This window comes from Somniosus microcephalus, chromosome 19 (genome assembly GCF_052327205.1).
Source record: "Somniosus microcephalus isolate GS21.2 chromosome 19, FLI_Smic_1.0, whole genome shotgun sequence".
Lineage (NCBI taxonomy): Eukaryota > Metazoa > Chordata > Chondrichthyes > Squaliformes > Somniosidae > Somniosus > Somniosus microcephalus.
Window position 1 is genome coordinate 23,074,002 of NC_141005.1, and position 27,702 is coordinate 23,101,703.

Below are 27,702 nucleotides of genomic sequence, written 5' to 3' on the forward strand. Positions count from 1 at the left end.
GTGCTACCGTTCTTTCAAAAGGGAGAGAGGGATAGACCGCATAATTACAGGCCAGTCAGCCTAACCTCGGTGGTGGGAAAATTATTGGAAAAAGTTCTGAGGGACAGGAGAAATCTTCATTTAGAAAGACACGGATTAATCAGGGACAGTCAGCATGGATTTCTTAACGGAAGGTCGTGTCTGACTAACGCAATTCAATTTTTCGAGGAGGTAACAAGGAGGGTCGATGAGGGTAGTGCCTTTGATGTAGTCTATATGGATTTTAGCAAGGCTTTTGATAAGGTCCCGCATGCCAGATTGGTCACGAAAGTAAAAGCCCATGGGATCCAAGGCAAAGTGGCAAGTTGGATCCAAAATTGGCTCAGAGGCAGGAAACAAAGGGTAATGGTCGAAGGGTGTTTTTGTGACCGGAAGGCTGTTTCCAGTGGGGTTCCGCAGGGCTCAGAGAATCACAGAAACCCCACAGTGCAGATAGAGGCCATTTCGGCCCATCGAGCCTGCACCGACTCAGTACTGGGCCCTTTGCTTTTTCTGGTATATATCAATGATTTGGATTTGAATGTAGGAAGTATGATTAAGAAGTTTGCAGATGATACAAAAATTGGCCGTGTGGTTAATAATGAAACAGAATGCTGTAGACTGCAGGAAGATATCAATGGACTCGTCTAGTGGGCAGAACAGTGGCAAATGGAATTCAGTTGGAATACACAATAAATGGTAGGACACTGAGAAATGCAGAGGATCAGCGGGACCTTGGAGTGCATGTCCACAGATCCCTGAAGGTAGCAGGACAGGTAGATAAAGTGGTTAAGCAGGCATACGGGATACTTGCCTTTATTAGCCGAGGCGTAGAATATAAGAGCGGGGAGGTTATGCTTCAACTGTATAAAACACTAGTTAGGCCGCAGCTAGAGTGCCGCGTGCAGTTCTGGTCACCACATTACAAGAAGGATGCGATTGCACTAGAGAAGGTGCAGAGGAGATTTCCGAGGATGTTGCCTGGGCTGGGGAATTTTAGTTATGAGGAAAGATTGGATAGGCTGGGGTTGTTTTCTTTGGAACACAGGAGGCTGAGGCGAGACCTAATTGAGGTGTGTAAAATTATGAGGGGCCGAGATAGAGTGGATAGGAAGGACCTATTTCCCTTAGCAGAAGGGTCAATAATAGATTTCAAGTAATTGGTAGGAGGTTTACAGGGAATTTGAGGAGACATTTTTTCACCCAGTGAATGGTGGGGGTCTGGAATGCACTGCCTGAAAGGGTGGTAGAGGCAGAAACCCTCATCACGTTTAAAAAGTACTTGGATATGCACTTGAACTGCCGTAACCTACAAGGCTACGGACCAAGTGCTGTAAAGTGGGATTTGGGTGGATTGCTCTTTGTCGGCTGGCACGGACAAGATGGGCCGAATGGCCTCCTTCTGTGCTGTAAATTTCTATGATTCTGCCTGATCATGTGACATCTGCCCACACGACTTCTACAAATGTTATTACATTGTAGCCAGGATTGTTTAGTTTCCAATTCCGCCCATTTTGAAGCCAGGTCTCCGTTATAGCTACTATTGCATAACCCCATGTGGCAACTTGCGCCTGCAACTCGTCAATCTTATTTGTAACGCTCCTCGCATTAACACACATGCATTTCAACAGCATGCTAGTTGGCTTTGCTTTTTTCCTGAATTTAACTGCTGCTCTTTCTACATTCTTCTTTGTTCTGTTGCTGTTTGTCCCTCCGAGTTTTCTATGCACCTTGTCTCTCCTCTCTGCTGCTGTGTCCTGGTGGCCCTCCGCCAGTGTGTGTATTTTGGCTATCTTATTTTCTTCTTCTGCTTATTTCGGCCCTGTGTCTGGAGCCCCTTGCATTTGTGTAGCAGCAGGAGAATGTGCAGCGAAGAAATGGTCAAAGGAAAGCGAGAGAGAGAGACAGAGAGAGAGAGAGAGAGAGAGAGAGAGCAGCAAAAAGGATGTTGATTGATTAAGAGCAGTGTGTGCGCGTGTGTGTGCAAAACGTTGAGCAGCCTGTGGCGGCAGCAAAAGCCTACTGCACCCGGTATTCCCAGGCGGTCTCCCATCCAAGTACTAACCAGGCCTGACTCTGCTTAGCTTCCGAGATCAGACGAGATCGGGCGCATTCAGACTAGTATGGCCGTAGGCATATGCTAGCTGGCTTTCTCTTTACTTAAAGCTGTCGCCCATTTTTTTCTCTTCTACGCATTCATACAAGTATTCAACACTCAATTTACATTTACAAATTTTACTCCTCCCGCAACCCCCCACCCCCCCTCCACCTCTTCTTGCTGCTCTGCCTCCCACACAAACAAACTACAAGCCCAACCCTTCATTGCCTTCTATTCAAATATTACATCAAATAAACATGCTCAAACACCAAGTCTTAAGGGCTGTAGTATCTTTCAAACTGGACAAATACCCAGGCCCGCATCAAATCTATCCCACACTCTTAAGAGAAGTAAGACACCAAATAGCACAGGCTCTCACCATCATTTTACAATCCTCTCTGGCTACAGGTGTGGTGCCCGACCACTGGAGGACTGCTAACGTGCTACCGTTCTTTCAAAAGGGAGAGAGGGATAGACCGCATAATTACAGGCCAGTCAGCCTAACCTCGGTGGTGGGAAAATTATTGGAAAAAGTTCTGAGGGACAGGAGAAATCTTCATTTAGAAAGACACGGATTAATCAGGGACAGTCAGCATGGATTTCTTAACGGAAGGTCGTGTCTGACTAACGCAATTCAATTTTTCGAGGAGGTAACAAGGAGGGTCGATGAGGGTAGTGCCTTTGATGTAGTCTATATGGATTTTAGCAAGGCTTTTGATAAGGTCCCGCATGCCAGATTGGTCACGAAAGTAAAAGCCCATGGGATCCAAGGCAAAGTGGCAAGTTGGATCCAAAATTGGCTCAGAGGCAGGAAACAAAGGGTAATGGTCGAAGGGTGTTTTTGTGACCGGAAGGCTGTTTCCAGTGGGGTTCCGCAGGGCTCAGAGAATCACAGAAACCCCACAGTGCAGATAGAGGCCATTTCGGCCCATCGAGCCTGCACCGACTCAGTACTGGGCCCTTTGCTTTTTCTGGTATATATCAATGATTTGGATTTGAATGTAGGAAGTATGATTAAGAAGTTTGCAGATGATACAAAAATTGGCCGTGTGGTTAATAATGAAACAGAATGCTGTAGACTGCAGGAAGATATCAATGGACTCGTCTAGTGGGCAGAACAGTGGCAAATGGAATTCAGTTGGAATACACAATAAATGGTAGGACACTGAGAAATGCAGAGGATCAGCGGGACCTTGGAGTGCATGTCCACAGATCCCTGAAGGTAGCAGGACAGGTAGATAAAGTGGTTAAGCAGGCATACGGGATACTTGCCTTTATTAGCCGAGGCGTAGAATATAAGAGCGGGGAGGTTATGCTTCAACTGTATAAAACACTAGTTAGGCCGCAGCTAGAGTGCCGCGTGCAGTTCTGGTCACCACATTACAAGAAGGATGCGATTGCACTAGAGAAGGTGCAGAGGAGATTTCCGAGGATGTTGCCTGGGCTGGGGAATTTTAGTTATGAGGAAAGATTGGATAGGCTGGGGTTGTTTTCTTTGGAACACAGGAGGCTGAGGCGAGACCTAATTGAGGTGTGTAAAATTATGAGGGGCCGAGATAGAGTGGATAGGAAGGACCTATTTCCCTTAGCAGAAGGGTCAATAATAGATTTCAAGTAATTGGTAGGAGGTTTACAGGGAATTTGAGGAGACATTTTTTCACCCAGTGAATGGTGGGGGTCTGGAATGCACTGCCTGAAAGGGTGGTAGAGGCAGAAACCCTCATCACGTTTAAAAAGTACTTGGATATGCACTTGAACTGCCGTAACCTACAAGGCTACGGACCAAGTGCTGTAAAGTGGGATTTGGGTGGATTGCTCTTTGTCGGCTGGCACGGACAAGATGGGCCGAATGGCCTCCTTCTGTGCTGTAAATTTCTATGATTCTGCCTGATCATGTGACATCTGCCCACACGACTTCTACAAATGTTATTACATTGTAGCCAGGATTGTTTAGTTTCCAATTCCGCCCATTTTGAAGCCAGGTCTCCGTTATAGCTACTATTGCATAACCCCATGTGGCAACTTGCGCCTGCAACTCGTCAATCTTATTTGTAACGCTCCTCGCATTAACACACATGCATTTCAACAGCATGCTAGTTGGCTTTGCTTTTTTCCTGAATTTAACTGCTGCTCTTTCTACATTCTTCTTTGTTCTGTTGCTGTTTGTCCCTCCGAGTTTTCTATGCACCTTGTCTCTCCTCTCTGCTGCTGTGTCCTGGTGGCCCTCCGCCAGTGTGTGTATTTTGGCTATCTTATTTTCTTCTTCTGCTTATTTCGGCCCTGTGTCTGGAGCCCCTTGCATTTGTGTAGCAGCAGGAGAATGTGCAGCGAAGAAATGGTCAAAGGAAAGCGAGAGAGAGAGACAGAGAGAGAGAGAGAGAGAGAGAGAGCAGCAAAAAGGATGTTGATTGATTAAGAGCAGTGTGTGCGCGTGTGTGTGCAAAACGTTGAGCAGCCTGTGGCGACAGCAAAAGCCTACTGCACCCGGTATTCCCAGGCGGTCTCCCATCCAAGTACTAACCAGGCCTGACTCTGCTTAGCTTCCGAGATCAGACGAGATCGGGCGCATTCAGACTAGTATGGCCGTAGGCATATGCTAGCTGGCTTTCTCTTTACTTAAAGCTGTCGCCCATTTTTTTCTCTTCTACGCATTCATACAAGTATTCAACACTCAATTTACATTTACAAATTTTACTCCTCCCGCAACCCCCCACCCCCCCTCCACCTCTTCTTGCTGCTCTGCCTCCCACACAAACAAACTACAAGCCCAACCCTTCATTGCCTTCTATTCAAATATTACATCAAATAAACATGCTCAAACACCAAGTCTTAAGGGCTGTAGTATCTTTCAAACTGGACAAATACCCAGGCCCGCATCAAATCTATCCCACACTCTTAAGAGAAGTAAGACACCAAATAGCACAGGCTCTCACCATCATTTTACAATCCTCTCTGGCTACAGGTGTGGTGCCCGACCACTGGAGGACTGCTAACGTGCTACCGTTCTTTCAAAAGGGAGAGAGGGATAGACCGCATAATTACAGGCCAGTCAGCCTAACCTCGGTGGTGGGAAAATTATTGGAAAAAGTTCTGAGGGACAGGAGAAATCTTCATTTAGAAAGACACGGATTAATCAGGGACAGTCAGCATGGATTTCTTAACGGAAGGTCGTGTCTGACTAACGCAATTCAATTTTTCGAGGAGGTAACAAGGAGGGTCGATGAGGGTAGTGCCTTTGATGTAGTCTATATGGATTTTAGCAAGGCTTTTGATAAGGTCCCGCATGCCAGATTGGTCACGAAAGTAAAAGCCCATGGGATCCAAGGCAAAGTGGCAAGTTGGATCCAAAGTTGGCTCAGAGGCAGGAAACAAAGGGTAATGGTCGAAGGGTGTTTTTGTGACCGGAAGGCTGTTTCCAGTGGGGTTCCGCAGGGCTCACAGAATCACAGAAACCCCACAGTGCAGATAGAGGCCATTTCGGCCCATCGAGCCTGCACCGACTCAGTACTGGGCCCTTTGCTTTTTCTGGTATATATCAATGATTTGGATTTGAATGTAGGAAGTATGATTAAGAAGTTTGCAGATGATACAAAAATTGGCCGTGTGGTTAATAATGAAACAGAATGCTGTAGACTGCAGGAAGATATCAATGGACTCGTCTAGTGGGCAGAACAGTGGCAAATGGAATTCAGTTGGAATACACAATAAATGGTAGAACACTGAGAAATGCAGAGGATCAGCGGGACCTTGGAGTGCATGTCCACAGATCCCTGAAGGTAGCAGGACAGGTAGATAAAGTGGTTAAGCAGGCATACGGGATACTTGCCTTTATTAGCCGAGGCGTAGAATATAAGAGCGGGGAGGTTATGCTTCAACTGTATAAAACACTAGTTAGGCCGCAGCTAGAGTGCCGCGTGCAGTTCTGGTCACCACATTACAAGAAGGATGCGATTGCACTAGAGAAGGTGCAGAGGAGATTTCCGAGGATGTTGCCTGGGCTGGGGAATTTTAGTTATGAGGAAAGATTGGATAGGCTGGGGTTGTTTTCTTTGGAACACAGGAGGCTGAGGCGAGACCTAATTGAGGTGTGTAAAATTATGAGGGGCCGAGATAGAGTGGATAGGAAGGACCTATTTCCCTTAGCAGAAGGGTCAATAAAAGATTTCAAGTAATTGGTAGGAGGTTTACAGGGAATTTGAGGAGACATTTTTTCACCCAGTGAATGGTGGGGGTCTGGAATGCACTGCCTGAAAGGGTGGTAGAGGCAGAAACCCTCATCACGTTTAAAAAGTACTTGGATATGCACTTGAACTGCCGTAACCTACAAGGCTACGGACCAAGTGCTGTAAAGTGGGATTTGGGTGGATTGCTCTTTGTCGGCTGGCACGGACAAGATGGGCCGAATGGCCTCCTTCTGTGCTGTAAATTTCTATGATTCTGCCTGATCATGTGACATCTGCCCACACGACTTCTACAAATGTTATTACATTGTAGCCAGGATTGTTTAGTTTCCAATTCCGCCCATTTTGAAGCCAGGTCTCCGTTATAGCTACTATTGCATAACCCCATGTGGCAACTTGCGCCTGCAACTCGTCAATCTTATTTGTAACGCTCCTCGCATTAACACACATGCATTTCAACAGCATGCTAGTTGGCTTTGCTTTTTTCCTGAATTTAACTGCTGCTCTTTCGACATTCTTCTTTGTTCTGTTGCTGTTTGTCCCTCCGAGTTTTCTATGCACCTTGTCTCTCCTCTCTGCTGCTGTGTCCTGGTGGCCCTCCGCCAGTGTGTGTATTTTGGCTATCTTATTTTCTTCTTCTGCTTATTTTGGCCCTGTGTCTGGAGCCCCTTGCATTTGTGTAGCAGCAGGAGAATGTGCAGCGAAGAAATGGTCAAAGGAAAGCAAGAGAGAGAGAGAGAGAGAGCAGCAAAAAGGATGTTGATTGATTAAGAGCAGTGTGTGCGCGTGTGTGCAAAACGTTGAGCAGCCTGTGGCGGCAGCAAAAGCCTACTGCACCCGGTATTCCCAGGCGGTCTCCCATCCAAGTACTAACCAGGCCTGACTCTGCTTAGCTTCCGAGATCAGATGAGATCGGGCGCATTCAGACTAGTATGGCCGTAGGCATATGCTAGCTGGCTTTCTCTTTACTTAAAGCTGTCGCCCATTTTTTTCTCTTCTACGCATTCATACAAGTATTCAACACTCAATTTACATTTACAAATTTTACTCCTCCCGCAACCCCCCACCCCCCCTCCACCTCTTCTTGCTGCTCTGCCTCCCACACAAACAAACTACAAGCCCAACCCTTCATTGCCTTCTATTCAAATATTACATCAAATAAACATGCTCAAACACCAAGTCTTAAGGGCTGTAGCATCTTTCAAACTGGACAAATACCCAGGCCCGCATCAAATCTATCCCACACTCTTAAGAGAAGTAAGACACCAAATAGCACAGGCTCTCACCATCATTTTACAATCCTCTCTGGCTACAGGTGTGGTGCCCGACCACTGGAGGACTGCTAACGTGCTACCGTTCTTTCAAAAGGGAGAGAGGGATAGACCGCATAATTACAGGCCAGTCAGCCTAACCTCGGTGGTGGGAAAATTATTGGAAAAAGTTCTGAGGGACAGGAGAAATCTTCATTTAGAAAGACACGGATTAATCAGGGACAGTCAGCATGGATTTCTTAACGGAAGGTCGTGTCTGACTAACGCAATTCAATTTTTCGAGGAGGTAACAAGGAGGGTCGATGAGGGTAGTGCCTTTGATGTAGTCTATATGGATTTTAGCAAGGCTTTTGATAAGGTCCCGCATGCCAGATTGGTCACGAAAGTAAAAGCCCATGGGATCCAAGGCAAAGTGGCAAGTTGGATCCAAAATTGGCTCAGAGGCAGGAAACAAAGGGTAATGGTCGAAGGGTGTTTTTGTGACCGGAAGGCTGTTTCCAGTGGGGTTCCGCAGGGCTCACAGAATCACAGAAACCCCACAGTGCAGATAGAGGCCATTTCGGCCCATCGAGCCTGCACCGACTCAGTACTGGGCCCTTTGCTTTTTCTGGTATATATCAATGATTTGGATTTGAATGTAGGAAGTATGATTAAGAAGTTTGCAGATGATACAAAAATTGGCCGTGTGGTTAATAATGAAACAGAATGCTGTAGACTGCAGGAAGATATCAATGGACTCGTCTAGTGGGCAGAACAGTGGCAAATGGAATTCAGTTGGAATACACAATAAATGGTAGGACACTGAGAAATGCAGAGGATCAGCGGGACCTTGGAGTGCATGTCCACAGATCCCTGAAGGTAGCAGGACAGGTAGATAAAGTGGTTAAGCAGGCATACGGGATACTTGCCTTTATTAGCCGAGGCGTAGAATATAAGAGCGGGGAGGTTATGCTTCAACTGTATAAAACACTAGTTAGGCCGCAGCTAGAGTGCCGCGTGCAGTTCTGGTCACCACATTACAAGAAGGATGCGATTGCACGAGAGAAGGTGCAGAGGAGATTTCCGAGGATGTTGCCTGGGCTGGGGAATTTTAGTTATGAGGAAAGATTGGATAGGCTGGGGTTGTTTTCTTTGGAACACAGGAGGCTGAGGCGAGACCTAATTGAGGTGTGTAAAATTATGAGGGGCCGAGATAGAGTGGATAGGAAGGACCTATTTCCCTTAGCAGAAGGGTCAATAATAGATTTCAAGTAATTGGTAGGAGGTTTACAGGGAATTTGAGGAGACATTTTTTCACCCAGTGAATGGTGGGGGTCTGGAATGCACTGCCTGAAAGGGTGGTAGAGGCAGAAACCCTCATCACGTTTAAAAAGTACTTGGATATGCACTTGAACTGCCGTAACCTACAAGGCTACGGACCAAGTGCTGTAAAGTGGGATTTGGGTGGATTGCTCTTTGTCGGCTGGCACGGACAAGATGGGCCAAATGGCCTCCTTCTGTGCTGTAAATTTCTATGATTCTGCCTGATCATGTGACATCTGCCCACACGACTTCTACAAATGTTATTACATTGTAGCCAGGATTGTTTAGTTTCCAATTCCGCCCATTTTGAAGCCAGGTCTCCGTTATGGCTACTATTGCATAACCCCATGTGGCAACTTGCGCCTGCAACTCGTCAATCTTATTTGTAACACTCCTCGCATTAACACACATGCATTTCAACAGCATGCTAGTTGGCTTTGCTTTTTTCCTGAATTTAACTGCTGCTCTTTCTACATTCTTCTTTGTTCTGTTGCTGTTTGTCCCTCCGAGTTTTCTATGCACCTTGTCTCTCCTCTCTGCTGCTGTGTCCTGGTGGCCCTCCGCCAGTGTGTGTATTTTGGCTATCTTATTTTCTTCTTCTGCTTATTTCGGCCCTGTGTCTGGAGCCCCTTGCATTTGTGTAGCAGCAGGAGAATGTGCAGCGAAGAAATGGTCAAAGGAAAGCGAGAGAGAGAGACAGAGAGAGAGAGAGCAGCAAAAAGGATGTTGATTGATTAAGAGCAGTGTGTGCGCGTGTGTGTGCAAAACGTTGAGCAGCCTGTGGCGGCAGCAAAAGCCTACTGCACCCGGTATTCCCAGGCGGTCTCCCATCCAAGTACTAACCAGGCCTGACTCTGCTTAGCTTCCGAGATCAGACGAGATCGGGCACATTCAGACTAGTATGGCCGTAGGCATATGCTAGCTGGCTTTCTCTTTACTTAAAGCTGTCGCCCATTTTTTTCTCTTCTACGCATTCATACAAGTATTCAACACTCAATTTACATTTACAAATTTTACTCCTCCCGCAACCCCCCACCCCCCCTCCACCTCTTCTTGCTGCTCTGCCTCCCACACAAACAAACTACAAGCCCAACCCTTCATTGCCTTCTATTCAAATATTACATCAAATAAACATGCTCAAACACCAAGTCTTAAGGGCTGTAGCATCTTTCAAACTGGACAAATACCCAGGCCCGCATCAAATCTATCCCACACTCTTAAGAGAAGTAAGACACCAAATAGCACAGGCTCTCACCATCATTTTACAATCCTCTCTGGCTACAGGTGTGGTGCCCGACCACTGGAGGACTGCTAACGTGCTACCGTTCTTTCAAAAGGGAGAGAGGGATAGACCGCATAATTACAGGCCAGTCAGCCTAACCTCGGTGGTGGGAAAATTATTGGAAAAAGTTCTGAGGGACAGGAGAAATCTTCATTTAGAAAGACACGGATTAATCAGGGACAGTCAGCATGGATTTCTTAACGGAAGGTCGTGTCTGACTAACGCAATTCAATTTTTCGAGGAGGTAACAAGGAGGGTCGATGAGGGTAGTGCCTTTGATGTAGTCTATATGGATTTTAGCAAGGCTTTTGATAAGGTCCCGCATGCCAGATTGGTCACGAAAGTAAAAGCCCATGGGATCCAAGGCAAAGTGGCAAGTTGGATCCAAAATTGGCTCAGAGGCAGGAAACAAAGGGTAATGGTCGAAGGGTGTTTTTGTGACCGGAAGGCTGTTTCCAGTGGGGTTCCGCAGGGCTCAGAGAATCACAGAAACCCCACAGTGCAGATAGAGGCCATTTCGGCCCATCGAGCCTGCACCGACTCAGTACTGGGCCCTTTGCTTTTTCTGGTATATATCAATGATTTGGATTTGAATGTAGGAAGTATGATTAAGAAGTTTGCAGATGATACAAAAATTGGCCGTGTGGTTAATAATGAAACAGAATGCTGTAGACTGCAGGAAGATATCAATGGACTCGTCTAGTGGGCAGAACAGTGGCAAATGGAATTCAGTTGGAATACACAATAAATGGTAGGACACTGAGAAATGCAGAGGATCAGCGGGACCTTGGAGTGCATGTCCACAGATCCCTGAAGGTAGCAGGACAGGTAGATAAAGTGGTTAAGCAGGCATACGGGATACTTGCCTTTATTAGCCGAGGCGTAGAATATAAGAGCGGGGAGGTTATGCTTCAACTGTATAAAACACTAGTTAGGCCGCAGCTAGAGTGCCGCGTGCAGTTCTGGTCACCACATTACAAGAAGGATGCGATTGCACTAGAGAAGGTGCAGAGGAGATTTCCGAGGATGTTGCCTGGGCTGGGGAATTTTAGTTATGAGGAAAGATTGGATAGGCTGGGGTTGTTTTCTTTGGAACACAGGAGGCTGAGGCGAGACCTAATTGAGGTGTGTAAAATTATGAGGGGCCGAGATAGAGTGGATAGGAAGGACCTATTTCCCTTAGCAGAAGGGTCAATAATAGATTTCAAGTAATTGGTAGGAGGTTTACAGGGAATTTGAGGAGACATTTTTTCACCCAGTGAATGGTGGGGGTCTGGAATGCACTGCCTGAAAGGGTGGTAGAGGCAGAAACCCTCATCACGTTTAAAAAGTACTTGGATATGCACTTGAACTGCCGTAACCTACAAGGCTACGGACCAAGTGCTGTAAAGTGGGATTTGGGTGGATTGCTCTTTGTCGGCTGGCACGGACAAGATGGGCCGAATGGCCTCCTTCTGTGCTGTAAATTTCTATGATTCTGCCTGATCATGTGACATCTGCCCACACGACTTCTACAAATGTTATTACATTGTAGCCAGGATTGTTTAGTTTCCAATTCCGCCCATTTTGAAGCCAGGTCTCCGTTATAGCTACTATTGCATAACCCCATGTGGCAACTTGCGCCTGCAACTCGTCAATCTTATTTGTAACGCTCCTCGCATTAACACACATGCATTTCAACAGCATGCTAGTTGGCTTTGCTTTTTTCCTGAATTTAACTGCTGCTCTTTCTACATTCTTCTTTGTTCTGTTGCTGTTTGTCCCTCCGAGTTTTCTATGCACCTTGTCTCTCCTCTCTGCTGCTGTGTCCTGGTGGCCCTCCGCCAGTGTGTGTATTTTGGCTATCTTATTTTCTTCTTCTGCTTATTTCGGCCCTGTGTCTGGAGCCCCTTGCATTTGTGTAGCAGCAGGAGAATGTGCAGCGAAGAAATGGTCAAAGGAAAGCGAGAGAGAGAGACAGAGAGAGAGAGAGAGAGAGAGAGAGCAGCAAAAAGGATGTTGATTGATTAAGAGCAGTGTGTGCGCGTGTGTGTGCAAAACGTTGAGCAGCCTGTGGCGGCAGCAAAAGCCTACTGCACCCGGTATTCCCAGGCGGTCTCCCATCCAAGTACTAACCAGGCCTGACTCTGCTTAGTTTCACGAGATCAGACGAGATCGGGCGCATTCAGACTAGTATGGCCGTAGGCATATGCTAGCTGGCTTTCTCTTTACTTAAAGCTGTCGCCCATTTTTTTCTCTTCTACGCATTCATACAAGTATTCAACACTCAATTTACATTTACAAATTTTACTCCTCCCGCAACCCCCCACCCCCCCTCCACCTCTTCTTGCTGCTCTGCCTCCCACACAAACAAACTACAAGCCCAACCCTTCATTGCCTTCTATTCAAATATTACATCAAATAAACATGCTCAAACACCAAGTCTTAAGGGCTGTAGTATCTTTCAAACTGGACAAATACCCAGGCCCGCATCAAATCTATCCCACACTCTTAAGAGAAGTAAGACACCAAATAGCACAGGCTCTCACCATCATTTTACAATCCTCTCTGGCTACAGGTGTGGTGCCCGACCACTGGAGGACTGCTAACGTGCTACCGTTCTTTCAAAAGGGAGAGAGGGATAGACCGCATAATTACAGGCCAGTCAGCCTAACCTCGGTGGTGGGAAAATTATTGGAAAAAGTTCTGAGGGACAGGAGAAATCTTCATTTAGAAAGACACGGATTAATCAGGGACAGTCAGCATGGATTTCTTAACGGAAGGTCGTGTCTGACTAACGCAATTCAATTTTTCGAGGAGGTAACAAGGAGGGTCGATGAGGGTAGTGCCTTTGATGTAGTCTATATGGATTTTAGCAAGGCTTTTGATAAGGTCCCGCATGCCAGATTGGTCACGAAAGTAAAAGCCCATGGGATCCAAGGCAAAGTGGCAAGTTGGATCCAAAATTGGCTCAGAGGCAGGAAACAAAGGGTAATGGTCGAAGGGTGTTTTTGTGACCGGAAGGCTGTTTCCAGTGGGGTTCCGCAGGGCTCACAGAATCACAGAAACCCCACAGTGCAGATAGAGGCCATTTCGGCCCATCGAGCCTGCACCGACTCAGTACTGGGCCCTTTGCTTTTTCTGGTATATATCAATGATTTGGATTTGAATGTAGGAAGTATGATTAAGAAGTTTGCAGATGATACAAAAATTGGCCGTGTGGTTAATAATGAAACAGAATGCTGTAGACTGCAGGAAGATATCAATGGACTCGTCTAGTGGGCAGAACAGTGGCAAATGGAATTCAGTTGGAATACACAATAAATGGTAGGACACTGAGAAATGCAGAGGATCAGCGGGACCTTGGAGTGCATGTCCACAGATCCCTGAAGGTAGCAGGACAGGTAGATAAAGTGGTTAAGCAGGCATATGGGATACTTGCCTTTATTAGCCGAGGCGTAGAATATAAGAGCGGGGAGGTTATGCTTCAACTGTATAAAACACTAGTTAGGCCGCAGCTAGAGTGCCGCGTGCAGTTCTGGTCACCACATTACAAGAAGGATGCGATTGCACTAGAGAAGGTGCAGAGGAGATTTCCGAGGATGTTGCCTGGGCTGGGGAATTTTAGTTATGAGGAAAGATTGGATAGGCTGGGGTTGTTTTCTTTGGAACACAGGAGGCTGAGGCGAGACCTAATTGAGGTGTGTAAAATTATGAGGGGCCGAGATAGAGTGGATAGGAAGGACCTATTTCCCTTAGCAGAAGGGTCAATAATAGATTTCAAGTAATTGGTAGGAGGTTTACAGGGAATTTGAGGAGACATTTTTTCACCCAGTGAATGGTGGGGGTCTGGAATGCACTGCCTGAAAGGGTGGTAGAGGCAGAAACCCTCATCACGTTTAAAAAGTACTTGGATATGCACTTGAACTGCCGTAACCTACAAGGCTACGGACCAAGTGCTGTAAAGTGGGATTTGGGTGGATTGCTCTTTGTCGGCTGGCACGGACAAGATGGGCCGAATGGCCTCCTTCTGTGCTGTAAATTTCTATGATTCTGCCTGATCATGTGACATCTGCCCACACGACTTCTACAAATGTTATTACATTGTAGCCAGGATTGTTTAGTTTCCAATTCCGCCCATTTTGAAGCCAGGTCTCCGTTATAGCTACTATTGCATAACCCCATGTGGCAACTTGCGCCTGCAACTTGTCAATCTTATTTGTAACGCTCCTCGCATTAACACACATGCATTTCAACAGCATGCTAGTTGGCTTTGCTTTTTTCCTGAATTTAACTGCTGCTCTTTCGACATTCTTCTTTGTTCTGTTGCTGTTTGTCCCTCCGAGTTTTCTATGCACCTTGTCTCTCCTCTCTGCTGCTGTGTCCTGGTGGCCCTCCGCCAGTGTGTGTATTTTGGCTATCTTATTTTCTTCTTCTGCTTATTTCGGCCCTGTGTCTGGAGCCCCTTGCATTTGTGTAGCAGCAGGAGAATGTGCAGCGAAGAAATGGTCAAAGGAAAGCGAGAGAGAGAGAGAGAGAGAGCAGCAAAAAGGATGTTGATTGATTAAGAGCAGTGTGTGCGCGTGTGTGTGCAAAACGTTGAGCAGCCTGTGGCGGCAGCAAAAGCCTACTGCACCTGGTATTCCCAGGCGGTCTCCCATCCAAGTACTAACCAGGCCTGACTCTGCTTAGCTTCCGAGATCAGACGAGATCGGGCGCATTCAGACTAGTATGGCCGTAGGCATATGCTAGCTGGCTTTCTCTTTACTTAAAGCTGTCGCCCATTTTTTTCTCTTCTACGCATTCATACAAGTATTCAACACTCAATTTACATTTACAAATTTTACTCCTCCCGCAACCCCCCACCCCCCCTCCACCTCTTCTTGCTGCTCTGCCTCCCACACAAACAAACTACAAGCCCAACCCTTCATTGCCTTCTATTCAAATATTACATCAAATAAACATGCTCAAACACCAAGTCTTAAGGGCTGTAGCATCTTTCAAACTGGACAAATACCCAGGCCCGCATCAAATCTATCCCACACTCTTAAGAGAAGTAAGACACCAAATAGCACAGGCTCTCACCATCATTTTACAATCCTCTCTGGCTACAGGTGTGGTGCCCGACCACTGGAGGACTGCTAACGTGCTACCGTTCTTTCAAAAGGGAGAGAGGGATAGACCGCATAATTACAGGCCAGTCAGCCTAACCTCGGTGGTGGGAAAATTATTGGAAAAAGTTCTGAGGGACAGGAGAAATCTTCATTTAGAAAGACACGGATTAATCAGGGACAGTCAGCATGGATTTCTTAACGGAAGGTCGTGTCTGACTAACGCAATTCAATTTTTCGAGGAGGTAACAAGGAGGGTCGATGAGGGTAGTGCCTTTGATGTAGTCTATATGGATTTTAGCAAGGCTTTTGATAAGGTCCCGCATGCCAGATTGGTCACGAAAGTAAAAGCCCATGGGATCCAAGGCAAAGTGGCAAGTTGGATCCAAAATTGGCTCAGAGGCAGGAAACAAAGGGTAATGGTCGAAGGGTGTTTTTGTGACCGGAAGGCTGTTTCCAGTGGGGTTCCGCAGGGCTCACAGAATCACAGAAACCCCACAGTGCAGATAGAGGCCATTTCGGCCCATCGAGCCTGCACCGACTCAGTACTGGGCCCTTTGCTTTTTCTGGTATATATCAATGATTTGGATTTGAATGTAGGAAGTATGATTAAGAAGTTTGCAGATGATACAAAAATTGGCCGTGTGGTTAATAATGAAACAGAATGCTGTAGACTGCAGGAAGATATCAATGGACTCGTCTAGTGGGCAGAACAGTGGCAAATGGAATTCAGTTGGAATACACAATAAATGGTAGGACACTGAGAAATGCAGAGGATCAGCGGGACCTTGGAGTGCATGTCCACAGATCCCTGAAGGTAGCAGGACAGGTAGATAAAGTGGTTAAGCAGGCATACGGGATACTTGCCTTTATTAGCCGAGGCGTAGAATATAAGAGCGGGGAGGTTATGCTTCAACTGTATAAAACACTAGTTAGGCCGCAGCTAGAGTGCCGCGTGCAGTTCTGGTCACCACATTACAAGAAGGATGCGATTGCACTAGAGAAGGTGCAGAGGAGATTTCCGAGGATGTTGCCTGGGCTGGGGAATTTTAGCTATGAGGAAAGATTGGATAGGCTGGGGTTGTTTTCTTTGGAATACAGGAGGCTGAGGCGAGACCTAATTGAGGTGTGTAAAATTATGAGGGGCCGAGATAGAGTGGATAGGAAGGACCTATTTCCCTTAGCAGAAGGGTCAATAATAGATTTCAAGTAATTGGTAGGAGGTTTACAGGGAATTTGAGGAGACATTTTTTCACCCAGTGAATGGTGGGGGTCTGGAATGCACTGCCTGAAAGGGTGGTAGAGGCAGAAACCCTCATCACGTTTAAAAAGTACTTGGATATGCACTTGAACTGCCGTAACCTACAAGGCTACGGACCAAGTGCTGTAAAGTGGGATTTGGGTGGATTGCTCTTTGTCGGCTGGCACGGACAAGATGGGCCGAATGGCCTCCTTCTGTGCTGTAAATTTCTATGATTCTGCCTGATCATGTGACATCTGCCCACACGACTTCTACAAATGTTATTACATTGTAGCCAGGATTGTTTAGTTTCCAATTCCGCCCATTTTGAAGCCAGGTCTCCGTTATAGCTACTATTGCATAACCCCATGTGGCAACTTGCGCCTGCAACTCGTCAATCTTATTTGTAACGCTCCTCGCATTAACACACATGCATTTCAACAGCATGCTAGTTGGCTTTGCTTTTTTCCTGAATTTAACTGCTGCTCTTTCTACATTCTTCTTTGTTCTGTTGCTGTTTGTCCCTCCGAGTTTTCTATGCACCTTGTCTCTCCTCTCTGCTGCTGTGTCCTGGTGGCCCTCCGCCAGTGTGTGTATTTTGGCTATCTTATTTTCTTCTTCTGCTTATTTCGGCCCTGTGTCTGGAGCCCCTTGCATTTGTGTAGCAGCAGGAGAATGTGCAGCGAAGAAATGGTCAAAGGAAAGCGAGAGAGAGAGACAGAGAGAGAGAGAGAGAGAGAGAGAGCAGCAAAAAGGATGTTGATTGATTAAGAGCAGTGTGTGCGCGTGTGTGTGCAAAACGTTGAGCAGCCTGTGGCGGCAGCAAAAGCCTACTGCACCCGGTATTCCCAGGCGGTCTCCCATCCAAGTACTAACCAGGCCTGACTCTGCTTAGTTTCACGAGATCAGACGAGATCGGGCGCATTCAGACTAGTATGGCCGTAGGCATATGCTAGCTGGCTTTCTCTTTACTTAAAGCTGTCGCCCATTTTTTTCTCTTCTACGCATTCATACAAGTATTCAACACTCAATTTACATTTACAAATTTTACTCCTCCCGCAACCCCCCACCCCCCCTCCACCTCTTCTTGCTGCTCTGCCTCCCACACAAACAAACTACAAGCCCAACCCTTCATTGCCTTCTATTCAAATATTACATCAAATAAACATGCTCAAACACCAAGTCTTAAGGGCTGTAGTATCTTTCAAACTGGACAAATACCCAGGCCCGCATCAAATCTATCCCACACTCTTAAGAGAAGTAAGACACCAAATAGCACAGGCTCTCACCATCATTTTACAATCCTCTCTGGCTACAGGTGTGGTGCCCGACCACTGGAGGACTGCTAACGTGCTACCGTTCTTTCAAAAGGGAGAGAGGGATAGACCGCATAATTACAGGCCAGTCAGCCTAACCTCGGTGGTGGGAAAATTATTGGAAAAAGTTCTGAGGGACAGGAGAAATCTTCATTTAGAAAGACACGGATTAATCAGGGACAGTCAGCATGGATTTCTTAACGGAAGGTCGTGTCTGACTAACGCAATTCAATTTTTCGAGGAGGTAACAAGGAGGGTCGATGAGGGTAGTGCCTTTGATGTAGTCTATATGGATTTTAGCAAGGCTTTTGATAAGGTCCCGCATGCCAGATTGGTCACGAAAGTAAAAGCCCATGGGATCCAAGGCAAAGTGGCAAGTTGGATCCAAAATTGGCTCAGAGGCAGGAAACAAAGGGTAATGGTCGAAGGGTGTTTTTGTGACCGGAAGGCTGTTTCCAGTGGGGTTCCGCAGGGCTCACAGAATCACAGAAACCCCACAGTGCAGATAGAGGCCATTTCGGCCCATCGAGCCTGCACCGACTCAGTACTGGGCCCTTTGCTTTTTCTGGTATATATCAATGATTTGGATTTGAATGTAGGAAGTATGATTAAGAAGTTTGCAGATGATACAAAAATTGGCCGTGTGGTTAATAATGAAACAGAATGCTGTAGACTGCAGGAAGATATCAATGGACTCGTCTAGTGGGCAGAACAGTGGCAAATGGAATTCAGTTGGAATACACAATAAATGGTAGGACACTGAGAAATGCAGAGGATCAGCGGGACCTTGGAGTGCATGTCCACAGATCCCTGAAGGTAGCAGGACAGGTAGATAAAGTGGTTAAGCAGGCATACGGGATACTTGCCTTTATTAGCCGAGGCGTAGAATATAAGAGCGGGGAGGTTATGCTTCAACTGTATAAAACACTAGTTAGGCCGCAGCTAGAGTGCCGCGTGCAGTTCTGGTCACCACATTACAAGAAGGATGCGATTGCACTAGAGAAGGTGCAGAGGAGATTTCCGAGGATGTTGCCTGGGCTGGGGAATTTTAGTTATGAGGAAAGATTGGATAGGCTGGGGTTGTTTTCTTTGGAACACAGGAGGCTGAGGCGAGACCTAATTGAGGTGTGTAAAATTATGAGGGGCCGAGATAGAGTGGATAGGAAGGACCTATTTCCCTTAGCAGAAGGGTCAATAATAGATTTCAAGTAATTGGTAGGAGGTTTACAGGGAATTTGAGGAGACATTTTTTCACCCAGTGAATGGTGGGGGTCTGGAATGCACTGCCTGAAAGGGTGGTAGAGGCAGAAACCCTCATCACGTTTAAAAAGTACTTGGATATGCACTTGAACTGCCGTAACCTACAAGGCTACGGACCAAGTGCTGTAAAGTGGGATTTGGGTGGATTGCTCTTTGTCGGCTGGCACGGACAAGATGGGCCGAATGGCCTCCTTCTGTGCTGTAAATTTCTATGATTCTGCCTGATCATGTGACATCTGCCCACACGACTTCTACAAATGTTATTACATTGTAGCCAGGATTGTTTAGTTTCCAATTCCGCCCATTTTGAAGCCAGGTCTCCGTTATAGCTACTATTGCATAACCCCATGTGGCAACTTGCGCCTGCAACTTGTCAATCTTATTTGTAACGCTCCTCGCATTAACACACATGCATTTCAACAGCATGCTAGTTGGCTTTGCTTTTTTCCTGAATTTAACTGCTGCTCTTTCTACATTCTTCTTTGTTCTGTTGCTGTTTGTCCCTCCGAGTTTTCTATGCACCTTGTCTCTCCTCTCTGCTGCTGTGTCCTGGTGGCCCTCCGCCAGTGTGTGTATTTTGGCTATCTTATTTTCTTCTTCTGCTTATTTTGGCCCTGTGTCTGGAGCCCCTTGCATTTGTGTAGCAGCAGGAGAATGTGCAGCGAAGAAATGGTCAAAGGAAAGCGAGAGAGAGAGAGAGAGCAGCAAAAAGGATGTTGATTGATTAAGAGCAGTGTGTGCGCGTGTGTGTGCAAAACGTTGAGCAGCCTGTGGCGGCAGCAAAAGCCTACTGCACCTGGTATTCCCAGGCGGTCTCCCATCCAAGTACTAACCAGGCCTGACTCTGCTTAGCTTCCGAGATCAGACGAGATCGGGCGCATTCAGACTAGTATGGCCGTAGGCATATGCTAGCTGGCTTTCTCTTTACTTAAAGCTGTCGCCCATTTTTTTCTCTTCTACGCATTCATACAAGTATTCAACACTCAATTTACATTTACAAATTTTACTCCTCCCGCAACCCCCCACCCCCCCTCCACCTCTTCTTGCTGCTCTGCCTCCCACACAAACAAACTACAAGCCCAACCCTTCATTGCCTTCTATTCAAATATTACATCAAATAAACATGCTCAAACACCAAGTCTTAAGGGCTGTAGCATCTTTCAAACTGGACAAATACCCAGGCCCGCATCAAATCTATCCCACACTCTTAAGAGAAGTAAGACACCAAATAGCACAGGCTCTCACCATCATTTTACAATCCTCTCTGGCTACAGGTGTGGTGCCCGACCACTGGAGGACTGCTAACGTGCTACCGTTCTTTCAAAAGGGAGAGAGGGATAGACCGCATAATTACAGGCCAGTCAGCCTAACCTCGGTGGTGGGAAAATTATTGGAAAAAGTTCTGAGGGACAGGAGAAATCTTCATTTAGAAAGACACGGATTAATCAGGGACAGTCAGCATGGATTTCTTAACGGAAGGTCGTGTCTGACTAACGCAATTCAATTTTTCGAGGAGGTAACAAGGAGGGTCGATGAGGGTAGTGCCTTTGATGTAGTCTATATGGATTTTAGCAAGGCTTTTGATAAGGTCCCGCATGCCAGATTGGTCACGAAAGTAAAAGCCCATGGGATCCAAGGCAAAGTGGCAAGTTGGATCCAAAATTGGCTCAGAGGCAGGAAACAAAGGGTAATGGTCGAAGGGTGTTTTTGTGACCGGAAGGCTGTTTCCAGTGGGGTTCCGCAGGGCTCAGAGAATCACAGAAACCCCACAGTGCAGTTAGAGGCCATTTCGGCCCATCGAGCCTGCACCGACTCAGTACTGGGCCCTTTGCTTTTTCTGGTATATATCAATGATTTGGATTTGAATGTAGGAAGTATGATTAAGAAGTTTGCAGATGATACAAAAATTGGCCGTGTGGTTAATAATGAAACAGAATGCTGTAGACTGCAGGAAGATATCAATGGACTCGTCTAGTGGGCAGAACAGTGGCAAATGGAATTCAGTTGGAATACACAATAAATGGTAGGACACTGAGAAATGCAGAGGATCAGCGGGACCTTGGAGTGCATGTCCACAGATCCCTGAAGGTAGCAGGACAGGTAGATAAAGTGGTTAAGCAGGCATACGGGATACTTGCCTTTATTAGCCGAGGCGTAGAATATAAGAGCGGGGAGGTTATGCTTCAACTGTATAAAACACTAGTTAGGCCGCAGCTAGAGTGCCGCGTGCAGTTCTGGTCACCACATTACAAGAAGGATGCGATTGCACTAGAGAAGGTGCAGAGGAGATTTCCGAGGATGTTGCCTGGGCTGGGGAATTTTAGTTATGAGGAAAGATTGGATAGGCTGGGGTTGTTTTCTTTGGAACACAGGAGGCTGAGGCGAGACCTAATTGAGGTGTGTAAAATTATGAGGGGCCGAGATAGAGTGGATAGGAAGGACCTATTTCCCTTAGCAGAAGGGTCAATAATAGATTTCAAGTAATTGGTAGGAGGTTTACAGGGAATTTGAGGAGACATTTTTTCACCCAGTGAATGGTGGGGGTCTGGAATGCACTGCCTGAAAGGGTGGTAGAGGCAGAAACCCTCATCACGTTTAAAAAGTACTTGGATATGCACTTGAACTGCCGTAACCTACAAGGCTACGGACCAAGTGCTGTAAAGTGGGATTTGGGTGGATTGCTCTTTGTCGGCTGGCACGGACAAGATGGGCCGAATGGCCTCCTTCTGTGCTGTAAATTTCTATGATTCTGCCTGATCATGTGACATCTGCCCACACGACTTCTACAAATGTTATTACATTGTAGCCAGGATTGTTTAGTTTCCAATTCCGCCCATTTTGAAGCCAGGTCTCCGTTATAGCTACTATTGCATAACCCCATGTGGCAACTTGCGCCTGCAACTCGTCAATCTTATTTGTAACGCTCCTCGCATTAACACACATGCATTTCAACAGCATGCTAGTTGGCTTTGCTTTTTTCCTGAATTTAACTGCTGCTCTTTCTACATTCTTCTTTGTTCTGTTGCTGTTTGTCCCTCCGAGTTTTCTATGCACCTTGTCTCTCCTCTCTGCTGCTGTGTCCTGGTGGCCCTCCGCCAGTGTGTGTATTTTGGCTATCTTATTTTCTTCTTCTGCTTATTTCGGCCCTGTGTCTGGAGCCCCTTGCATTTGTGTAGCAGCAGGAGAATGTGCAGCGAAGAAATGGTCAAAGGAAAGCGAGAGAGAGAGACAGAGAGAGAGAGAGAGAGAGAGAGAGAGCAGCAAAAAGGATGTTGATTGATTAAGAGCAGTGTGTGCGCGTGTGTGTGCAAAACGTTGAGCAGCCTGTGGCGGCAGCAAAAGCCTACTGCACCCGGTATTCCCAGGCGGTCTCCCATCCAAGTACTAACCAGGCCTGACTCTGCTTAGCTTCCGAGATCAGACGAGATCGGGCGCATTCAGACTAGTATGGCCGTAGGCATATGCTAGCTGGCTTTCTCTTTACTTAAAGCTGTCGCCCATTTTTTTCTCTTCTACGCATTCATACAAGTATTCAACACTCAATTTACATTTACAAATTTTACTCCTCCCGCAACCCCCCACCCCCCCTCCACCTCTTCTTGCTGCTCTGCCTCCCACACAAACAAACTACAAGCCCAACCCTTCATTGCCTTCTATTCAAATATTACATCAAATAAACATGCTCAAACACCAAGTCTTAAGGGCTGTAGTATCTTTCAAACTGGACAAATACCCAGGCCCGCATCAAATCTATCCCACACTCTTAAGAGAAGTAAGACACCAAATAGCACAGGCTCTCACCATCATTTTACAATCCTCTCTGGCTACAGGTGTGGTGCCCGACCACTGGAGGACTGCTAACGTGCTACCGTTCTTTCAAAAGGGAGAGAGGGATAGACCGCATAATTACAGGCCAGTCAGCCTAACCTCGGTGGTGGGAAAATTATTGGAAAAAGTTCTGAGGGACAGGAGAAATCTTCATTTAGAAAGACACGGATTAATCAGGGACAGTCAGCATGGATTTCTTAACGGAAGGTCGTGTCTGACTAACGCAATTCAATTTTTCGAGGAGGTAACAAGGAGGGTCGATGAGGGTAGTGCCTTTGATGTAGTCTATATGGATTTTAGCAAGGCTTTTGATAAGGTCCCGCATGCCAGATTGGTCACGAAAGTAAAAGCCCATGGGATCCAAGGCAAAGTGGCAAGTTGGATCCAAAATTGGCTCAGAGGCAGGAAACAAAGGGTAATGGTCGAAGGGTGTTTTTGTGACCGGAAGGCTGTTTCCAGTGGGGTTCCGCAGGGCTCAGAGAATCACAGAAACCCCACAGTGCAGATAGAGGCCATTTCGGCCCATCGAGCCTGCACCGACTCAGTACTGGGCCCTTTGCTTTTTCTGGTATATATCAATGATTTGGATTTGAATGTAGGAAGTATGATTAAGAAGTTTGCAGATGATACAAAAATTGGCCGTGTGGTTAATAATGAAACAGAATGCTGTAGACTGCAGGAAGATATCAATGGACTCGTCTAGTGGGCAGAACAGTGGCAAATGGAATTCAGTTGGAATACACAATAAATGGTAGGACACTGAGAAATGCAGAGGATCAGCGGGACCTTGGAGTGCATGTCCACAGATCCCTGAAGGTAGCAGGACAGGTAGATAAAGTGGTTAAGCAGGCATACGGGATACTTGCCTTTATTAGCCGAGGCGTAGAATATAAGAGCGGGGAGGTTATGCTTCAACTGTATAAAACACTAGTTAGGCCGCAGCTAGAGTGCCGCGTGCAGTTCTGGTCACCACATTACAAGAAGGATGCGATTGCACTAGAGAAGGTGCAGAGGAGATTTCCGAGGATGTTGCCTGGGCTGGGGAATTTTAGTTATGAGGAAAGATTGGATAGGCTGGGGTTGTTTTCTTTGGAACACAGGAGGCTGAGGCGAGACCTAATTGAGGTGTGTAAAATTATGAGGGGCCGAGATAGAGTGGATAGGAAGGACCTATTTCCCTTAGCAGAAGGGTCAATAATAGATTTCAAGTAATTGGTAGGAGGTTTACAGGGAATTTGAGGAGACATTTTTTCACCCAGTGAATGGTGGGGGTCTGGAATGCACTGCCTGAAAGGGTGGTAGAGGCAGAAACCCTCATCACGTTTAAAAAGTACTTGGATATGCACTTGAACTGCCGTAACCTACAAGGCTACGGACCAAGTGCTGTAAAGTGGGATTTGGGTGGATTGCTCTTTGTCGGCTGGCACGGACAAGATGGGCCGAATGGCCTCCTTCTGTGCTGTAAATTTCTATGATTCTGCCTGATCATGTGACATCTGCCCACACGACTTCTACAAATGTTATTACATTGTAGCCAGGATTGTTTAGTTTCCAATTCCGCCCATTTTGAAGCCAGGTCTCCGTTATAGCTACTATTGCATAACCCCATGTGGCAACTTGCGCCTGCAACTCGTCAATCTTATTTGTAACGCTCCTCGCATTAACACACATGCATTTCAACAGCATGCTAGTTGGCTTTGCTTTTTTCCTGAATTTAACTGCTGCTCTTTCTACATTCTTCTTTGTTCTGTTGCTGTTTGTCCCTCCGAGTTTTCTATGCACCTTGTCTCTCCTCTCTGCTGCTGTGTCCTGGTGGCCCTCCGCCAGTGTGTGTATTTTGGCTATCTTATTTTCTTCTTCTGCTTATTTCGGCCCTGTGTCTGGAGCCCCTTGCATTTGTGTAGCAGCAGGAGAATGTGCAGCGAAGAAATGGTCAAAGGAAAGCGAGAGAGAGAGACAGAGAGAGAGAGAGAGAGAGAGAGAGCAGCAAAAAGGATGTTGATTGATTAAGAGCAGTGTGTGCGCGTGTGTGTGCAAAACGTTGAGCAGCCTGTGGCGACAGCAAAAGCCTACTGCACCCGGTATTCCCAGGCGGTCTCCCATCCAAGTACTAACCAGGCCTGACTCTGCTTAGCTTCCGAGATCAGACGAGATCGGGCGCATTCAGACTAGTATGGCCGTAGGCATATGCTAGCTGGCTTTCTCTTTACTTAAAGCTGTCGCCCATTTTTTTCTCTTCTACGCATTCATACAAGTATTCAACACTCAATTTACATTTACAAATTTTACTCCTCCCGCAACCCCCCACCCCCCCTCCACCTCTTCTTGCTGCTCTGCCTCCCACACAAACAAACTACAAGCCCAACCCTTCATTGCCTTCTATTCAAATATTACATCAAATAAACATGCTCAAACACCAAGTCTTAAGGGCTGTAGTATCTTTCAAACTGGACAAATACCCAGGCCCGCATCAAATCTATCCCACACTCTTAAGAGAAGTAAGACACCAAATAGCACAGGCTCTCACCATCATTTTACAATCCTCTCTGGCTACAGGTGTGGTGCCCGACCACTGGAGGACTGCTAACGTGCTACCGTTCTTTCAAAAGGGAGAGAGGGATAGACCGCATAATTACAGGCCAGTCAGCCTAACCTCGGTGGTGGGAAAATTATTGGAAAAAGTTCTGAGGGACAGGAGAAATCTTCATTTAGAAAGACACGGATTAATCAGGGACAGTCAGCATGGATTTCTTAACGGAAGGTCGTGTCTGACTAACGCAATTCAATTTTTCGAGGAGGTAACAAGGAGGGTCGATGAGGGTAGTGCCTTTGATGTAGTCTATATGGATTTTAGCAAGGCTTTTGATAAGGTCCCGCATGCCAGATTGGTCACGAAAGTAAAAGCCCATGGGATCCAAGGCAAAGTGGCAAGTTGGATCCAAAATTGGCTCAGAGGCAGGAAACAAAGGGTAATGGTCGAAGGGTGTTTTTGTGACCGGAAGGCTGTTTCCAGTGGGGTTCCGCAGGGCTCACAGAATCACAGAAACCCCACAGTGCAGATAGAGGCCATTTCGGCCCATCGAGCCTGCACCGACTCAGTACTGGGCCCTTTGCTTTTTCTGGTATATATCAATGATTTGGATTTGAATGTAGGAAGTATGATTAAGAAGTTTGCAGATGATACAAAAATTGGCCGTGTGGTTAATAATGAAACAGAATGCTGTAGACTGCAGGAAGATATCAATGGACTCGTCTAGTGGGCAGAACAGTGGCAAATGGAATTCAGTTGGAATACACAATAAATGGTAGAACACTGAGAAATGCAGAGGATCAGCGGGACCTTGGAGTGCATGTCCACAGATCCCTGAAGGTAGCAGGACAGGTAGATAAAGTGGTTAAGCAGGCATACGGGATACTTGCCTTTATTAGCCGAGGCGTAGAATATAAGAGCGGGGAGGTTATGCTTCAACTGTATAAAACACTAGTTAGGCCGCAGCTAGAGTGCCGCGTGCAGTTCTGGTCACCACATTACAAGAAGGATGCGATTGCACTAGAGAAGGTGCAGAGGAGATTTCCGAGGATGTTGCCTGGGCTGGGGAATTTTAGTTATGAGGAAAGATTGGATAGGCTGGGGTTGTTTTCTTTGGAACACAGGAGGCTGAGGCGAGACCTAATTGAGGTGTGTAAAATTATGAGGGGCCGAGATAGAGTGGATAGGAAGGACCTATTTCCCTTAGCAGAAGGGTCAATAAAAGATTTCAAGTAATTGGTAGGAGGTTTACAGGGAATTTGAGGAGACATTTTTTCACCCAGTGAATGGTGGGGGTCTGGAATGCACTGCCTGAAAGGGTGGTAGAGGCAGAAACCCTCATCACGTTTAAAAAGTACTTGGATATGCACTTGAACTGCCGTAACCTACAAGGCTACGGACCAAGTGCTGTAAAGTGGGATTTGGGTGGATTGCTCTTTGTCGGCTGGCACGGACAAGATGGGCCGAATGGCCTCCTTCTGTGCTGTAAATTTCTATGATTCTGCCTGATCATGTGACATCTGCCCACACGACTTCTACAAATGTTATTACATTGTAGCCAGGATTGTTTAGTTTCCAATTCCGCCCATTTTGAAGCCAGGTCTCCGTTATAGCTACTATTGCATAACCCCATGTGGCAACTTGCGCCTGCAACTCGTCAATCTTATTTGTAACGCTCCTCGCATTAACACACATGCATTTCAACAGCATGCTAGTTGGCTTTGCTTTTTTCCTGAATTTAACTGCTGCTCTTTCGACATTCTTCTTTGTTCTGTTGCTGTTTGTCCCTCCGAGTTTTCTATGCACCTTGTCTCTCCTCTCTGCTGCTGTGTCCTGGTGGCCCTCCGCCAGTGTGTGTATTTTGGCTATCTTATTTTCTTCTTCTGCTTATTTTGGCCCTGTGTCTGGAGCCCCTTGCATTTGTGTAGCAGCAGGAGAATGTGCAGCGAAGAAATGGTCAAAGGAAAGCAAGAGAGAGAGAGAGAGAGAGCAGCAAAAAGGATGTTGATTGATTAAGAGCAGTGTGTGCGCGTGTGTGCAAAACGTTGAGCAGCCTGTGGCGGCAGCAAAAGCCTACTGCACCCGGTATTCCCAGGCGGTCTCCCATCCAAGTACTAACCAGGCCTGACTCTGCTTAGCTTCCGAGATCAGATGAGATCGGGCGCATTCAGACTAGTATGGCCGTAGGCATATGCTAGCTGGCTTTCTCTTTACTTAAAGCTGTCGCCCATTTTTTTCTCTTCTACGCATTCATACAAGTATTCAACACTCAATTTACATTTACAA

The 27,702-nt window shown here is 46.5% G+C and overlaps 9 non-coding genes and 2 pseudogenes across 9 annotated transcripts; all 11 read right to left on the bottom strand.

Annotated features, from left to right (window-relative positions):
* Positions 1–2,034: 2,034 nt before the first annotated feature.
* LOC147103808 (5S ribosomal RNA) lies at positions 2,035–2,153 on the bottom strand. Its single transcript, XR_015072556.1, has one exon. It is a non-coding gene; the product is annotated as a 5S ribosomal RNA (ribosomal RNA).
* A 2,435-nt stretch (positions 2,154–4,588) lies between these two features.
* LOC147103809 (5S ribosomal RNA) lies at positions 4,589–4,707 on the bottom strand. The gene has a single exon (XR_015072557.1). It is a non-coding gene; the product is annotated as a 5S ribosomal RNA (ribosomal RNA).
* A 2,415-nt stretch (positions 4,708–7,122) lies between these two features.
* Positions 7,123–7,241, bottom strand: LOC147103810 (5S ribosomal RNA). Its single transcript, XR_015072457.1, has one exon. It is a non-coding gene; the product is annotated as a 5S ribosomal RNA (ribosomal RNA).
* A 2,423-nt stretch (positions 7,242–9,664) lies between these two features.
* LOC147103811 (5S ribosomal RNA) lies at positions 9,665–9,783 on the bottom strand. Its single transcript, XR_015072749.1, has one exon. It is a non-coding gene; the product is annotated as a 5S ribosomal RNA (ribosomal RNA).
* Positions 9,784–12,218: 2,435 nt separating this feature from the next.
* Positions 12,219–12,338, bottom strand: LOC147103812 (5S ribosomal RNA; annotated as a pseudogene).
* A 2,417-nt stretch (positions 12,339–14,755) lies between these two features.
* Positions 14,756–14,874, bottom strand: LOC147103813 (5S ribosomal RNA). The gene has a single exon (XR_015072850.1). It is a non-coding gene; the product is annotated as a 5S ribosomal RNA (ribosomal RNA).
* Positions 14,875–17,309: 2,435 nt separating this feature from the next.
* Positions 17,310–17,429, bottom strand: LOC147103814 (5S ribosomal RNA; annotated as a pseudogene).
* Positions 17,430–19,842: 2,413 nt separating this feature from the next.
* LOC147103815 (5S ribosomal RNA) lies at positions 19,843–19,961 on the bottom strand. Its single transcript, XR_015072862.1, has one exon. It is a non-coding gene; the product is annotated as a 5S ribosomal RNA (ribosomal RNA).
* A 2,437-nt stretch (positions 19,962–22,398) lies between these two features.
* LOC147103816 (5S ribosomal RNA) lies at positions 22,399–22,517 on the bottom strand. The gene has a single exon (XR_015072558.1). It is a non-coding gene; the product is annotated as a 5S ribosomal RNA (ribosomal RNA).
* Positions 22,518–24,952: 2,435 nt separating this feature from the next.
* On the bottom strand, positions 24,953–25,071 carry LOC147103817 (5S ribosomal RNA). Its single transcript, XR_015072559.1, has one exon. It is a non-coding gene; the product is annotated as a 5S ribosomal RNA (ribosomal RNA).
* A 2,415-nt stretch (positions 25,072–27,486) lies between these two features.
* Positions 27,487–27,605, bottom strand: LOC147103818 (5S ribosomal RNA). Its single transcript, XR_015072458.1, has one exon. It is a non-coding gene; the product is annotated as a 5S ribosomal RNA (ribosomal RNA).
* Between the last annotated feature and the right edge of the window lie 97 nt (positions 27,606–27,702).